The following is an 18,239-nucleotide window of genomic DNA, read 5'->3' as shown; positions in this document are numbered from 1 at the left end:
AAAAAGCAACAAACCTGAGAACTGGGAGAAATTTAGAATTCAACAAAGGAGGACGAAGGGTTTAATTAGGAGGGCGAAAATAGAGTATGAGAGGAAGCTTGCAGGGAATATAAAAACTGACTGCAAAAGCTTGTTTAAATATGTGAAGAGAAAAAGATTAGTAAAGACAAACGTAGGTCCCTTGCAGTCAGATTCAGGTGAATTTATAATGGAAAACAAAGAAATGGCAGACCAATTGAACAAATACTTTGGTTCTGTCTTCATGAAGGAAGACACAAATAACCTTCCGAAGGTACTAGGGGACAGTGGGTCTAGTGAGAAGGAGAAACTGAAGGATATCCTTATTAGGCGGGAAATTGTGTTCGAGAAATTGATGGGATTGAAGGCCGATAAATCCCCGGGGCCTGATAGTTTGCATCCCAGAGTACTCAAGGAAATGGCCCTAGAAATAGTGGATGCATTGATGATCATTTTCCAACAGTCTATCGACTCTGGATCAGTTCCTATGGACTGGAGGGTAGCTAATGTAACACAACTTTTTAAAAAAGGAGGGAGAGAGAAAACGGGTAATTATAGATCGGTTAGCCTGACATCAGTAGTGGGGAAAATGTTGGAATCAATCATTAAGGATGAAATAGCAGCGCATTTGGAAATCAATGACAGGATCGGACCAAGTCAGCATGGATTTATGAAAGGGAAATCATGCTTGACGAATCTTTTGAGGATGTAACTAGCAGAGTGGACAAGGGAGAACCAGTGGATGTGGTGTATTTGGACTTTCAAAAGGCTTTTGACAAGAGATTGGTGTGCAAAATCAAAGCACATGGTATTGGGGGTAATGTACTGACGTGGATAGGGAACTGGTTGGCAGACAGGAAGCAGGGAGTCGGGAAAAACGGGTCCTTTTCAGATTGGCAGGCAGTGACTAGTGGAGTGCCACAGGGCTCAGTGCTGGGACCCTAGCTCTTTACAATGTACATTAACGATTTAGATGAAGGAATAGAGTGTAATATCTCCAAGTTTGCGGATGACACTAAACTGGGTGGCAGTGTGACCTATGAGGAGGACGCTAAGAGGCTGCAGAGTGACTTGGACAGGTTAGGTGAGTGGGCAAATACATGGCAGATGCAGTATAATGTGGATAAATATGAGGTTATCCATTTTGGGGGCAAAAACACGAAGGCAGAATATTATCTGAATGGTGGCAGATTAGGAAAAGGGGAGGTGCAACGAGATCTGGGTGTCATGGTTCATCAGTCACTGAAAGTGGGCACGCAGGTACAGCAGGCGGTAAAGAAAGCAAATGGTATGGTGGCCTTCATAGCTAGGGGATTTGAATATAGAAGCAGGGAGGTCTTAATGCAGCTGTTCAGGGCCTTAATGAGGCCTCATCTGGAATATTGTGTTCAGTTTTGGTCTCCTAGTATGAGGAAGGATGTTCTTGCTATTGAGGGAGTGCAGCAAAGGTTCACCAGACTGATTCCAGGGATGGCTGGGCTGTCATATGAGGAGAGACTGGATCAACTGGGCCTTTATTCACTGGAGTTTAGAAAGATGAGAGGGGATCTCATAAGAACGTATAAGATTCTGACGGGACTGAACAGGATAGATGCGGGAAGAATATTCCCGATGTTGGGGAAGTCCAGAACCAGGGGACATAGTCTTAGGATAAGGGGTAGACCATTTAGGACTGAGATGAGGAGAAACTTCTTCACTCAGAGAGTTGTTAACCTGTGGAATTCCCTGCCGCAGAGAGTTGTTGATACCAGTTCATTGGATATATTCAAGAGGGAGTTAGATGTGGCCCTTACGGTTAAGAGGATCAAGGGGAATGGAGAGAAAGCTGGAAAGGGGTACTGAAGGAATGATCAGCCATGATCTTATTGAATGGTGGTGCAGGTTCGAAGGGCTGAATGGCCTACTCCTGCACCTATTTTCTATGTTTCTATGTATCTCTCGTCGCCCCTTTGTCCCGACCACGCCGCTCCTCCACTACTTGCCGCCTCTCCTGCAATACATGCCCATGCTCCAATCAGTGACCTGGATTTTGGTGATGTCCAATCCAGTTGCCCTTCTCCAAGTTGTCATCCTCCTGCACCAGCTCACGCTGCTCCCTGAAGTGGCATGCCTCCACACTACTCCCAGGCCACCGCACCTCCGCTCCTTTTATGACCCCGACCTGCAGCTGGTGGTTTCTCGCAGGTCGAGGCCTCCCTGCTGCTCCCGGGCCATTGCACCTCTGCTCCTTTTATGGCCCCGGCCTGCGGAGTGTGTAAGAAGTAATTCCTTGTGTTCCTTGGGTGGAAGATAGCTCACATTTTTTTTTGGTGGTTGAAGAATTTTGCTCTCAGGCTGCAGTGTCTCCATTCCAGGCCGTTTTAAACTATCTTGAACTACCATGGTACTTGCTACCAATTGGCTTTCATGCTCTTTGAATGCTGTGTCACATTCTTCTGACCATGTTCAATGGACCTGTTTTTTCAACAGCTCGTTCAGTGAATGTAACACTGTAACCAAATTTGATAGGAATTTCCCATAATAGTTCCAAAGACCCAAAAATGATCGAAGATCAGTGACATTCTTGGGAGTGGGAGCATTTCTAATTGCATCCAGCTTTCCCTTGGTTGGATGTAAACCATCGTTGTCTAATCTATACTGTAAGTACACTACTGAGTTTTGAAATAATTCTGCACCACTGAGTTTTGAAATAATTCACATTTGCGAGCAGTCACTCATACTCTATGCTTCTCTAGCTGTTTGAGCACTTCATTCAATATGTTATTATGGGTTTGCCTGTTTGTTGCTGAAATGACTATGTCATCTAAATAACATACTACCCATGCTTAGACTTGTAAAACCTGGTTCATCACCCCTTGGAATATGGTGGGGTCGGAAGATACTCTAAATGGTAGCCTCGGTGTAGAGGCTGAGGGACGAACACAGTGAAGGTACCTTGGTGAGAAACATGGCGACGTATTGGCAGGGTGATAGCGGACAAAGATTTTAAAAGTGAGCTGAGAGGGGTGGAATAATGTGAGATTTTCAATGGAGGAGAAGGTGCCAGAAGACAGCCTAAGGTGTGATTTGGTGATAAGAGCCACACCACCCCCACAACAGTCTGGCGGAGGCTTCATTAAGGGGGATTATGTCATCATCAATTAGCTAGGTTTACCTAATCCATGAAGTCACTGCAATCATCCACAATACATTTATGGATGACAAGGCCTTTTTTATAAGTGAACACACATTTTGGAGCGAGATGCAGAGGGGGCGGTGATTAGGGAAAATAAATTTGTTTTAAGTGATAAGATTTTAAATGAAACAGGAACAAAAGCACCTAGGTGCCCAGATCGACAGGTCATTAAATGCAGTAGCGCAAATAGATAAGGTCATAAAACAGCTAGGAGAATCCTGTATCGAGAGGCATAGAATACAAAAGCGAAGAGGTATTGTTGAACATATACAAGATCTTAATTAGGCTGCAGTTGAAGTACATTATGTACAGTATCAGGCACCCCATTATAGGAAGGGTATGAAATGATTGGAAAAAGTACAGCTCAGATTCATTCGGATGTTACCACGGTTACAGTTGCCAAGAGAGACAAGAGATATTTTTTCACTAGAACTAAGATGGTTAAGCTATAACCTAAAAGATTATAAATGGTTATGATGATATAAATAGTGATGGATTGTTTCCACTAGTCAGCGATATAGTAACAATAGGGCACAAATTAAATTAATCACAAAAACAATTAAAGGGGAAGTTAGAAATAAATCATGTAATTGGCGGTGGTTGGATTGAATGTGGAATTGCCTGCCACAAATTATTGTTGAAGCAAAGTCCACAATAAATAGTTTAAAAGGGAATTGGATAGTTGCTTTAAAAGGAGGAATATTGAAGGATATGAGAACAAGCAAAAATGTGGACCAATTAAGTGGAGAAAATCCCTGACACAGATTTAAAACATGAAATGGCTGTGCTGTAAGATTTTGTGGCCAGGAATTTCATTGGAGCTGAATTTGCTCCACCACTGTAACACATAAATAAGGATTCGGCCACACCCCTGGCAAAGTCACAGCTGTAGAAAGGGAACTGTTCTAAAGGACAGTGGGGGAAAAGTAGAAATTAAAAGTTATGACTGGCTTCTTTCAAAATTTCCTGAATTTCTCAATTTTTTTCTATCTTTGTAAATTGAACAAGTTCGCAAATTGAAAGGAACATGTGTCCTTGAGCTTGGGCTGAGGGTTAGGATTTGGGCCGAAGGCTAGTCTTACTTAAGGTGATTTTATTTTATGGAAAGGGAGTGTTTATTTCAAAGGGGAAGGCTATACAGATTTCCTGGGGTGAGTGGGTGCTGGGGAAAATCATGACTTCAACATTGATGCCAGTACTATCAGTTCAGCTGCTACCTCAGTATCTCTCTCTGCTACTAAGGCCGCACTGTCACTGCCCTCCTTTTTCACCAGCTATGCTGTACTCATTATTAAGCTGATAGCAAACCATATTGTTCAATATCAAAGGAAGTAGATCACTGACGAGAAGACAATGGCCCTGAAACATAGAAACATAGAAACATAGAAAATAGGTGCAGGAGCAGGCCATTCAGCCCTTCTAGCCTGCACCGCCATTCAATGAGTTCATGGCTGAACATGAAACTTCAGTACCCCCTTCCTGCTTTCTCGCCATAACCCTTGATCCCCCGAGTAGTAAGGACTTCATCTAACTCCCTTTTGAATATATTTAGTGAATTGGCCTCAACTACTTTCTGTGGTAGAGAATTCCACAGGTTCACCACTCTCTGGGTGAAGAAGTTTCTCCTCATCTCGGTCCTAAATGGCTTACCCCTTATCCTCAGACTGTGACCCCTGGTTCTGGACTTCCCCAACATTGGGAACATTCTTTCTGCATCTAACCTGTCTAAACCCGTCAGAATTTTAAACGTTTCTATGAGGTCCCCTCTCATTCTTCTGAACTCCAGTGAATACAAGCCCAATTGATCCAATCTTTCTTGATAGGTCAGTCCCGCCATCCCGGGAATCAGTCTGGTGAACCTTCGCTGCACTCCCTCAATAGCAAGAATGTCCTTCCTCAAGTTAGGAGACCAAAACTGTACACAATACTCCAGGTGTGGCCTCACCAAGGCCCTGTACAACTGTAGCAACACCTCCCTGCCCCTGTATTCAAATCCCCTCGCTATGAAGGCCAACATGCCATTTGCTTTCTTAACCGCCTGCTGTACCTGCATGCCAACCTTCAATGACTGATGTACCATGACACCCAGGTCTCGTTGCACCTTCCCTTTTCCTAATCTGTCACCATTCAGATAATAGTCTGTCTCTCTGTTTTTACCACCAAAGTGGATAACCTCACATTTATCCACATTATACTTCATCTGCCATGCATTTGCCCACTCACCTAACCTATCCAAGTCACTCTGCAGCCTAATAGCATCCTCCTCGCAGCTCACACTGCCACCCAACTTAGTATCATCCGCAAATTTGGAGATACTGCATTTAATCCCCTCGTCTAAATCATTAATGTACAATGTAAACAGCTGGGGCCCCAGCACAGAACCTTGCGGCACTCCACTAGTCACTGCCTGCCATTCTGAAAAGTACCCGTTTACTCCTACTCTTTGCTTCCTGTCTGACAACCAGTTCTCAATCCACGTCAGCACACTACCCCCAATCCCATGTGCTTTAACTTTGCACATTAATCTCTTGTGTGGGACCTTGTCGAAAGCCTTCTGAAAGTCCAAATATACCACATCAACTGGTTCTCCTTTGTCCACTTTACTGGAAACATCCTCAAAAAATTCCAGAAGATTTGTCAAGCATGATTTCCCTTTCACAAATCCATGCTGACTTGGACCTATCATGTCACCATTTTCCAGATGCACTGCTATGACATCCTTAATAATTGATTCCATCATTTTACCCACTACTGAGGTCAGGCTGACCGGTCTATAATTCCCTGTTTTCTCTCTCCCTCCTTTTTTAAAAAGTGGGGTTACATTGGCTACCCTCCACTCCATAGGAACTGATCCAGAGTCAATGGAATGTTGGAAAATGACTGTCAATGCATCCGCTATTTCCAAGGCCACCTCCTTAAGTACTCTAGGATGCAGGCCATCAGGCCCTGGGGATTTATCTGCCTTCAATCCCATCAATTTCCCCAACACAATTTCCCGACTAATAAAGATTTCCCTCAGTTCCTCTTCCTTACTAGACCCTCTGACCCCTTTTATATCCGGAAGGTTGTTTGTATCCTCCTTAGTGAATACCGAACCAAAGTACTTGTTCAATTGATCCGCCATTTCTTTGTTCCCCGTTATGACTTCCCCTGATTCTGACTGCAGGGGACCTACGTTTGTCTTCACCAACCTTTTTCTCTTTACATACCTATAGAAACTTTTGCAATCCGCCTTAATGTTCCCTGCAAGCTTCTTCTCGTACTCCATTTTCCCTGTCCTAATCAAACCCTTTGTCCTCCTCTGCTGAGTTCTAAATTTCTCCCAGTCCCCAGGTTCGCTGCTATTTCTGGCCAATTTGTATGCCACTTCCTTGGCTTTAATACTATCCCTGATTTCCCTAGATAGCCACGGTTGAGCCACCTTCCCCTTTTTATTTTTACGCCAGACAGGAATGTACAATTGTTGTACTTCATCCATGCGGTCTCTAAATGTCTGCCATTGCCCATCCACAGTCAACCCCCTAAGTATCATTCGCCAATCTATCCTAGCCAATTCTCGCCTCATACCTTCAAAGTTACCCTTCTTTAAGTTCTGGACCATGGTCTCTGAAATTACTGTTTCATTCTCCATCCTAATGCAGAATTCCACCATATTATGGTCACTCTTCCCCAAGGGGCCTCGCACAATGAGATTGCTAATTAATCCTCTCTCATTACACAACACCCAGTCTAAGATGGCCTCCCCCCTAGTTGGTTCCTCAACATATTGGTCTAGAAAACCATCCCTTATGCACTCCAGGAAATCCTCCTCCACCGTATTGCTTCCAGTTTGGCTAGCCCAATCTATGTGCATATTAAAGTCACCCATTATAACTGCTACACCTTTATTGCATGCACCCCTAATTTCCTGTTTGATGCCCTCCCCAACATCCCTATTACTGTTTGGAGGTCTGTACACAACTCCTACTAACGTTTTTTGCCCTTTGGTGTTCTGCAGCTCTACCCATATAGATTCCACATCATCCAAGCTAATGTCTTTCCTAACTATTGCATTAATCTCCTCTTTAACCAGCAATGCTACCCCACCTCCATTCCGGTCGAGCTCTTCCAACGGGCAAACGAAAGATAAAGAGAAAAAAGATGCGCACTTACCTGTTGCTGCTGCGCCCGTTGGAACTTCAGAGCCTGAGGCCTCTCGTGACTGCGCGTCGCAGCATGTGCACGTGGGGATGTGCGCAGGCCGGGTGCTTGAGACAGCAGCCAATCAGGTGTAGTATACATTCTCATTCATAGCAATAGGAGTTCCGTAAGTCTGGAACTCCTATTACTATGAATGAGAACCACCCCCCCCCCCCCCCCACAAACACCCAAAACACAATAAAAAATAGAAAATAAACTACATATTTAACATTCATTTAAATTAAAGTTGTTATAAAAAAAAATATTTTTCTGACTTTTGAAAAAGTTTTTTTAATTAAGCCTTAAAATAAACTTACCATAGTGGGGAGGGTTTTAACAATAAAATGTGTTTTTATAACTTTATTTTAAAATGTTTTTGTGTATTTTTAAACACTTGCGCCTGTAAAAGTAGGCTTTACGCCTGCTTTTTCAAGCGCAAGGTTTTAAAGGACATTTTCTGGGCTAGATATTCGTAAATATTGGTAATCTTGCCCTGCAAGTGTCCTCACTCCCGATATGCGTTGGATCAGTCAAGCCAGAAACATGACAGATCGGAAAAGCCGATTTTCAGCGCATGCGCATTGTGTGCTGAAACCTGGTTTTTCCAATGCCTTCCCAGTCGAAACTTCGTATGGACCCGGGACATCGGAATTTGAGGGTCATTATGTATAGTGGCTTAAACCTCTGTCATGGTACATTTATGAAAGCAATTTGTGAAAACTGGTGAATCTTCCATAGCATTGTTCATGGTAAGTCAAAGGATATGTTGGTTTTTAATGACAGGGACATCATACTATGTAACATAGAATGCATTGTTGTGCTGTCGTAATCTTGCCACTGTTGGGAGAAGGTAAATGTTGGTCAAAAGCAATAAAGAGTGAAATAGATTAAATTTTACATTGTAATTTGATGGAGATTGAAGTAAAGTTATCGTAATTAGTTGTAAAAAATAGATTATAATTCATAATTCTTATCATTTAAAGCTGTAGGAATCAAAGGAATGTCTGTTAAAAATAAAAATGTATAATAACTTAACTTGTATATTAAAATATTTATATATAATTTATATACAGTACTTTGCATTGTATCTAATTTTATATGAACATAAGAACATAAGAATTAGGAACAGGAGTAGGCCATCTAGCCCCTCGAGCCTGCTCCGCCATTCAACAAGATCATGGCTGATCTGGCCGAGGACTCAGCTCCACGTACCCGCCCGCTCCCTGTAACCCTTAATTCCCTTATTGGTTAAAAATCTATCTATTCTGTGACTTGAAGACATTCAATGAGCTAGCCTCAACTGCTTCCTTGGGCAGAGAATTCCACAGATTCACAACCCTCTGAGAGAAGAAATTCCTTCTCAACTCGGTTTTAAATTGGCTCCCCTGTATTTTGAGGTTGTGCCCCCTAGTTCTAGTCTCCCCGACCAGTGGAAACAACCTCTCTGTCTCTATCTTGTCAAACCCTTTCATTATTTTAAATATTTCTATAAGATCCCCCCTCATCCTTCTGAACTCCAACGAGTAAAGACCCAGTCTACTCAATCTATCATCATAAGGTAACCCCCTCATCTCCGGAATCAGCCTAGTGAATCGTCTCTGTTCCCCCTCCAAAGCTAGTATATCCTTCCTTAAGTAAGGTGACCAAAACGGCACTCAGTACTCCAGGTGTGGCCTCACCAATACCCTGTACAGTTGCAGAAGGACCTCCCTGCTTTTGTACTCCATCCCTCTCGCAATGAAGGCCAACATTCCATTCGCCTTCCTGATTACCTGCTGCACCTGCAAACTAACTTTTTGGAATTCATGCACAAGGACCCCCAGGTCCCTCTGCGCCGCAGCATGTTGTAATTTCTCCCCATTCAAATAATATTCCCTTTTACTGTTTTTTTTCCCAAGGTGGATGACCTCACACTTTCCGACATTGTATTCCATATGCCAAACCTTAGCTCATTCGCTTAACCTATCTAAATCTCTTTGCAGCCTTTCTGTGTCCTCTACACAACCCGCTTTCCCACTAATCTTTGTGTCATCTGCAAATTTTGTTACGCTACACTCTGTCCCCTCTTCCAGGTCATCTATGTATATTGTAAACAGTTGTGGTCCCAGCACTGATCCCTGTGGCACACCACTAACCACCGATTTCCAACCCGAAAAGGACCCATTTATCCCGACTCTCTGCCTTCTGTTCACCAGCCAATTCTCTATCCATGCTAATACATTTCCTCTGACTCCGCGTACCCTTATCTTCTGCAGTAACCTTTTGTGTGGCACCTTATCGAATGCCTTTTGAAAATCTAAATACACCACATCCATCGGTACACCTCTATCCACCATGCTCGTCATATCCTCAAAGAATTCCAGTAAATTAGTTAAACATGATTTCCCCTTCATGAATCCATGCTGTGTCTGCTTGATTGCACTATTCCTATCTAGATATCCCGCTATTTCTTCCTTAATGATAGTTTCAAGCATTTTCCCCACTACAGATGTTAAACTAACCGGCCTGTAGTTACCTGCCTTTTGTCTGCCCCCTTTTTTAAACAGAGGCATTACATTAGCTGTTTTCCAATCTGCTGGTACCTCCCCAGAGTCCAGAGACTTTTGGTAGATTATAACGAATGCATCTGCTATAACTTCCACCATCTCTTTTAATACCCTGGGATGCATTTCATCAGGACCAGGGGACTTGTCTACCTTGAGTCCCATTAGCCTGTCCAGCACTACCCCCCAAGTGATCGTTCACAATCCCTGGCTTAGGATTTAAATGCAATTAACACATTCCAGGCTCGCACACAAGAAGTGGCGACTTTGGTGAGGATTAGAGGACTGCATGACCATCTTTTGAGAAAACCACACAAAATGGCAACAAAACTTACATATCATGTAATATGCTATAGTTGTAGCCATAGTTTTCAGCAATGGATTACTGGAAAATCTATTGCACTATATAAAGGAAATTTAGAATAATTGGCTATTCAGTTTACTCCACCATTGGGGAAGATCACATCGGGAATTAAAGCTTTTCTCAGTTGAGGAATCATAGAATCATAGAAGCTTACAGCACAGAATGAGGCTATTTGGTCCATCATGCCTGTGCTGGCTCTTTGAAAGAGCGGTCATGTTTAGTTCCCCCCCCCCGCCCCGTCCTCCACCCGTGCTTTTTGTCCGTAACCCTGTAAGTTCCTCATCCTCAGGTACACGTCCAACAATAATTTTTAAATTATTTATGGAATCAGCTTCCACCACCTGAAAATCATGTTTGACAAACCTACTGGAGCTTTTTGAGGATGTAACTGATAGAATAGATAAGGGAGAACCAGTGGATGTAGTGTATTTGGATTCTGAAGGCCTTTGATAAAATCCCACATTAGAGGTTAGTGTGCAAAATTCAAACATATAGGATTGGGGATAATATATTGGCATGGATTGAAAATTGGTTAACTGACAGGAAACAAAGAGTAGGAATAAACGGGGCTTTTTCGAAGTGGCGGTCAGTGACTAGTGGAGTACTAGGGATCAATGCTTGGGCCCCAGCTATTTAGAGTATATATAAATGATTTGGATGAGGGAATCAAATATAATATTTCCAAGTTTGTTGACAGTGAGTTGTGAGGGGGATGCAAAGATACTGCAAGGCGATTTAGTGAATGGGCAAACACATGGCAGATGCAGTATAACGTAGATAAATGTGAAGTTATCCACTTTGATAAGAAAAACAGAAGGACAAAGTATTATTGAAATGGTGATTGTCATGTATCTTACATTATTATATATAACTGTATCCTAACATGCTATACATGACTGTAATAAGATATGACCTGTAACCACCAGCATACCTTACCACCAGGGGTGCACTTGCAAGAGACAGGTAAAAAGGACAGGTCTCAGGCAAGTGCAGCATTCCAGAGCTGTGAAATAAAGGTGCAGGTCCAGAGTGACCTTGACTTCACTACATGCCTTGTGTGAATCTGTACCGAGGGGATAGGACTTTACAGTGGCGACGAGTTACGGGATTACAGAATCCACAGAATGGCGAACAACGGATCAGATGAAAAGTACAATGCGGGAGACAATTGGGAGGACTTTATAGAAAGGCTCCAGCAAAGCTTTGTAACCAAAGACTGGTTAGGCGACGGTAAGGCAGACAAGAGAAGAGCCCATCTCTTGACCATCTCTTGACCAGCTCGAAAACATACATTTTAATGAAAGATCTGTTGGCACCCGAGAAACCAGCAAGCAAGTCGTTTGAAGAATTGAGCGCACTGGTAAGAGACCACCTGAAGCCAGCGAGCAGCCTATACATGGCCAGACACAGGTTCTACAACTACAGACGCTGTGTGGGCCAGAGCATACCCGACTTCATGGCGGAACTTCGGAGGTTGGCTAGTTTATGTGAGTTCTCTGATGAACTGAGGAGAGAAATGCTGAGAGACTTTTTCATTGAAGGAATAGACCATGCAGGCATATTCTGAAAGCTCATAGAGACCAAAAACCTGACCTTAGAGGCAGCAGCACTAGTTGCACAGACATTTTTGGTAGGGGAAGAAGAAACGAGGCTGATTTACAATGCAGGTACGACAACTAACGAAATATTGGAACAAAAAGTTCACAGCACTAAACAAGCTGCTACCCCCACACACAGACAAAACCGGGAGAACAGGTTCTCGACAGCAGGCAAAATCCATCAAGGGCCACAGGAACGGCCGTTCACCTCATCAACCCATAATGCGAGCAATCAACTACAAACTGAGAGAAGCTCAAGAGAGATCAGCCAGACGCAGCTCATTCTTTGGAAACTCTTTGAACAATGGAACAGGTCTGTGCTGGAAGTGTGGGGGTGGGTACTCGGCAAAGGGATGTCGATTTCAGCAGGCTGTTTGCAGAAATTGTGAATATACAGGGCATTTGCAAAAAAACGGCAGCTCAGCTGGTATACGAATCGGATGGGTCGGAAAGCGGGCCAGAAGATGGTGGGGACAGTACCCGGGACACCGGTGTACAGCGGGTCAACACGATCAATGGCTGCTGCTCCTACAACAGGACGCCTCCTATAATGATGAGGGTCTTACTCAACGGGATATCTGTCAACATGGAGCTGGATACGGAAGCGAGTCAATCTCTCATGGGCGCTCAACAATTTGAACTGTGGCCGCATAAAAGAGACAGACCAAAACTCACAAGGGTCGACACCACACTAAGGACCTATACCAAAGAAATCGTATCAGTCCTCGGCAGCGCCATGCTCTCTGTCACACACAAAGGGACAGTGAACCGACTTCCCCTGTGGATTGTCCCCGGAGACCCCCCAGCACTGCTGGGGAGAAGCTGGCTGGCAAAAATAAACTGGAAATGGGATGATGTCCATGCCATGTCATTAGAGGAACCGTCCTCCTGATCAATAGTTATAAAGCGATTTCAACATCTCTTTTAGTCAGGTGTGGGCACTTTCAAAGGGGCCAAAGTCAAAATCTACATCACACAGGATGCTAGACCGGTCCATCACAAGGCCAGAGCTGTACCCTATGTGATGAGGGAAAAGATTGAACACGAACGAGACAGGCTTCTGCGGGAAGGCATTATATCACCTGTGGAATTTAGCGACTGGGCAAGTCCCATCGTCCCAGTCATGAAGCCTGTTGGATCCGTACGAATCTGTGGAGACTACAAATCGACCATAAACAGAGTCTCCCTACAGGACCCGCTGCCCAGAGCGGAGGACTTATTTGCCACATTGGCTGGAGGTAAACTTTTCTCAAAATTCGACCTCACATCTGCGTATATGAGGCAAGAATTGACCGAGGAATCTAAGCTACTCACCACCATCAACACACATCAAGGTCTTTTCATGTACAATCGATGCCCATTCGGCATCAGGTCGGTAGCTGCCATATTCCAGCGCAACATGGAGAGTCTGCTCAAGTCCATCCCGGGGACGGTGGTATTTCAAGACAACATACTTATCACGGGCAGGGACACCGACTCCCATCTCCGTAATTTGGAGGAAGTACGAAAGCGGTTGGATTGGGTAGGCCTACGAGTCAAGAAATCCAAGTGCCTGTTTCTCGCACCCGAGGTTGAACTTTTGGGCAGAAGGATTGCCGCTGATGGAATCCGCCCAACAGAGTCCAAAACAGAAGCAATTCGCCTGGCACCCAGGTCCCGGAATGTCTCAGAACTGCGCGCCTTTCTTGGGCTACTCAATTACTTTGGGAACTTTATGCAGAACTTAAGCACGCTGCTGGAGCCTCTCCACGTGCTACTCAGAAAGGGGTGCGATTGGTTTTGGGGGGACGTCCAGGAATGCGCCTTCAATAAGGCACGCAACCTTCTGTGTTCCAAAAGTGTTTTGACTTTCTTTGACCCAGGCAAAAAGCTAGTTCTCACATGCGATGCATAAGCATATGAGGTTGGGTGCGTTTTGCAACGTGTCAATAGTGCGGGCAAATTACAACCCATAGCTTATGCCTCCAGGTCACTTTCGCGGGCGGAGCGCGGGTACGGAATGGTGGAGAAGGAGACGCTCACGTGCGTGTACGGTGTCACGGTGTCAAAAAGATGCACCAATACCTTTTGGGGGCCAAGTTCACGTTAGAAACCGACCACAAGCCTCTCACGTCCCTCCTATCTGAGAGCAAGGCAATAAACGCCAACGCCTCGGCGCGAATTCTATGGTGGGCACTCATGCTGGCGTCCTACGACTATACCATAAGGCACAGAACAGGCACAGACAACTGTGCCGACGCGCTCAGCAGGCTACCCCTGACGACCACGGAAGGGTCTGACAAACAGGACTGTGAGATAGTCATGGCAATCAATGCCTTTGAGTCCACAGGTTCGCCCATGACGGCTCGCCAAATCAGAGCCTGGACGGCCAGCGACCCCACGATATCCTTAGTAAAAAGATGTGTCCTAACCGTTGACTGGGCAGAGGCTCGCGATGCCTGCCCCGAGGAATTAAAACCCTTTGACAGGCGCATGCATGAGCTATCACTACAAGCAGACTGCCTGATGTGGGGCAGCCGAGTAGTCATACCTCTGCGAGGTAGAGAGGCATTTGTCCGGGAGCTCCACCGCAAGCACCCAGGGATCATTTTCATGAAGGCCATAGCCAGATCCCACATCTGGTGGCCTGGTATTGACGCGGACCTGGAGCTCTGCGTCCGAAGGTGCACCATTTGTGCCCAACTCAGCAATGCCCCCAGGGAGGCTCCACTGAGCCCCTGGCCCTGGCCTACCAAACCGTGGTCGCGGGTGTACGTAGACTATGCGGGCCCATTCATGGGCAAAATGTTCCTCGTAGTTGTAAATGCATTTTCAAAGTGGATCGAATGCACCATTTTAAACTCGAGCACAACCTCCACCACTGTGGAGAGCCTCACAACCATGCTTGCAACGCACGGAATCCCTGACATATTGGTCAGTGACAATGGTCCGTGCTTCACCAGCGCAGAATTCCAAGACTTTATAATTGACCACAGCATAAATCATGTCAAGACGGCACCGTTCAAGCCGGCCTCCAACGGCCAGGTGGAGAGAGCAGTGCAAATTATTAAACAAGGCATGCTTAAAATCTAAGGTCCCACGCTGCAGGGTCGCCTGTCGCGACTGCTGCTGGCATACAGATCTCTTCCGCACTCATTGACTGGGATCGCCCCCGCGCAACTGTTGATGAAAAGGACTTTAAAAACAAGGCTCTCATTAATCCTCCCAGACATGCACGAAATCATTGAGGCAAAGCGCCGTAAGCTGACTGAGTACCATGACAGAAATTCGAGGGGGAGATGGAATGAGATAGGGGACAAAGTGTTTGTACTAAACTATGGCAGGGGTCCCAAATGGCTTGCAGGGACAGTAACGGGCAAGGAAGGAAACAGGCTGCTGGTAGTACAAATGGACAATGGCAAAACCTGCCGGAGACATGTAGACCAAATCAAAAGCAGATTTACCAACAACACTGCGGAACCAGAGGCAGATTACAATGTGGAACTCGCACCACACCTGGTGGACAGACAGAGGGAACAACCTGAGGAAAGGGCAATCCCAACAGACTGCCCAGGTGAGTCAACAACAATCACACCAATCGAAACAGACAGCCCAGGCGCGATACCAGCAACCACACCCAAAGAAAAACAAACACCAAGGCAAGAGCGTAGACCACCTGAGAGACTGAACCTATAAAGACAATAAGACCTTGGGGGAGGGTGATGTCATGTATCTTACATTATTATATATAACTGTATCCTAACATGCTATACATGACTGTAATAAGATATGACCTGTAACCACCAGCATACCTTACCACCAGAGGTGCACTTGCAAGAGACAGGTATATAAGGACAGGTCTCAGGCAAGTGCAGCATTCCAGAGCTGTGAAATAAAGGTGCAGGTCCAGAGTGACCTTGACTTCACTACATGCCTCGTGTGAATCTGTACTGAGGGGACAGTACTTTACAGTGATGGCTTGGGAAGTGTCGATGTACAGAAGGACCTGGGTGTTCTTGTTCACCAGTCATTGAAAGGAAACATGCAGGTGCAGCAAGCAGTTAGGAAGGCAAATGGTATGTTGGCCTTCATTGCAAGAAGATTTGAGCTAGGAGCAAGGATGTCTTTCTAAAGTTATACAGGGCCTTGTTGAGACTGCACCTGGAGTATTGTGTGCAGTTTTGCTCTCCTTACATAAGAAAGGATATACTTGCCATAGAGGGAATGCAACAAAGGTTCACCAGACTGATTCCTGGGATGGCAGGACTGTCTTATGAGGAGAAATTGGGTTGACTAGGCCTGTATTTACTGGAGCTTAGAAGAATGAAAGGGGATCTCATTGAAACGTGTAAAATTCTGATGGGGTTGGATAGACTGGATGCGGGGAGGATGTTTCCCCTGGCTGGGAAGTCTAGACCAAGGGGTCCCAGTCTCAGGATACGGGGTAGGAAATTTAGGACCGAGATGAGGAGAAATTTCTTCACGCAGAGGCGGTGAACCTGTGGAATTCTTTACCACAGAAGGCTGTGGAGGCCAAGTCACTGAATATATTTAAGAGGGATATAGATAGATTTCGAGAAACAAAAGGCATCAAGGGGTATGGAGATAAAGCGGGAATATGGTGTTGAGATAGAGGATCAGCCATGATCATATTGAATGTCGGTGCAGACTCGAAGGGCCAAATGGCCTACTACTGCTCCTATTTTCTATGTTTCTATGTTTCTCTGTTTCTACGTTTCAGGTAGAGCATTCCAGATCCCAACAGATCTCTGAATAAAAACAATTTTCCTCATCTCCACTCTAGAATATTTGACTATGGTTTTAAACCTATGACCTCTGGTTATTGATCCACTCATTAGAGGGAATAGTTTTTCTCTATCTACTCAATTAAAACTTCTCATCATCTTGAAAATCTCTCTTAACCTTCTCTGTTCCAAGGAGAACAGCCCTAACTTTTTCAATCTGTCCTCACAAATTATAATAATATAATGGAATAAATTGGCCTAGACGTTCCATTTTGCTGGCTATTGCCCAAAAAATGGGCGATGTTCCAGCAATGTTCGATTCCTCAGCCTCACCGATCACCCATTTTTTGGATTGTGATTTTCCACTCGGCGACAGGCCAGCGATGTGAAATGGACGATGCGAAAGGTCAGCGATGTGATGTGCGTGCAGCGAAAGGTCAGCGATGTGATGTGCGTGCAGCGAAAGGTCAGTGATGTGAAATGGGCGATGCGAAAGGTCAGCGATGTGATGTGCGTGCAGCGAAAGGTCAGTGATGTGATGTGCGTGCAGCGAAAGGTCAGTGATGTGATGTGCGTGCAGCGTATGGTCAGCGATGTGATGTGCGTGCAGCGAACGGCCAGCGATGTGATGTGCGTGCAGCGAACGGCCAGCGATGTGATGTGCGTGCAGCAAATGGTCAGCGATGTGATGTGCGCGCAGCGAATGGTCAGCGATGTGATGTGCGTGCAGCGAACGGCCAGCGATGTGATGTGCGCGCAGCGAACGGCCAGCGATGTGATGTGCGTGCAGCGAACGGCCAGCGATGTGATGTGCGCGCAGCGAACGGCCAGCGATGTGATGTGTGCGCAGCGAATGGTCAGCGATGTGATGTGCGTGCAGCGAATGGTCAGCGATGTGATGTGCGTGCAGCGAACGGCCAGCGATGTGATGTGCGCGCAGCGAACGGCCAGCGATGTGATGTGCGTGCAGCAAATGGTCAGCGATGTGATGTGCGTGCAGCGAATGGTCAGCGATGTGAAATGGGCGACGCGAACGGCCAGCGATGTGAAATGGGCGACGCGAACGGCCAGCGATGTGAAATGGGCGACACGAACGGCCAGCGATGTGAAATGGGCGATGCGAAAGGTCAGCGATGTGAAATGGGCGACGCGAACGGTCAGCGATGTGAAATGGGCGACGCGAACGGCCAGCGATGTGGAAGGCAAAAACTTCCCTAACAACGGCCTTCTGCAATTGCAATTTTTTTTTATTTTCTTGGTGACTGGTTTTCCCGCATTTCGGGGGGTCAGGATTCATCCACACATGCGCAGAAGGCACAGGGAGGGGCAGAGAGAGAGAGAGAGAGAGGAGATACCGAGAAGATAGTGAATTAGAGGAGAGAAAAGAAAGAGAGAAAAGAGTTTTACAGATCAGAAAAGAGGTTTACTGATAGACTTTATAAGATAGTTTACAGACTTTACAATATACAGTTAAAAGTTATATTAGTGAAAAAGTCTGAAATCCATCAAGATGCTGAGGGGGAGAGAAAGAGAGTGAAACCTTCCAGCGACAAAGCCAATGAGGCCCTTGTTGATGAGTCCTGGTGGGGCCAACTGACTCGGGGTGCTCACGGGAAACCCCCACCCCATGTGTATCGG

This window comes from Pristiophorus japonicus, chromosome 3 (genome assembly GCF_044704955.1).
Source record: "Pristiophorus japonicus isolate sPriJap1 chromosome 3, sPriJap1.hap1, whole genome shotgun sequence".
Lineage (NCBI taxonomy): Eukaryota > Metazoa > Chordata > Chondrichthyes > Pristiophoridae > Pristiophorus > Pristiophorus japonicus.
Note: the sequence above shows the minus strand (reverse complement) of the source record.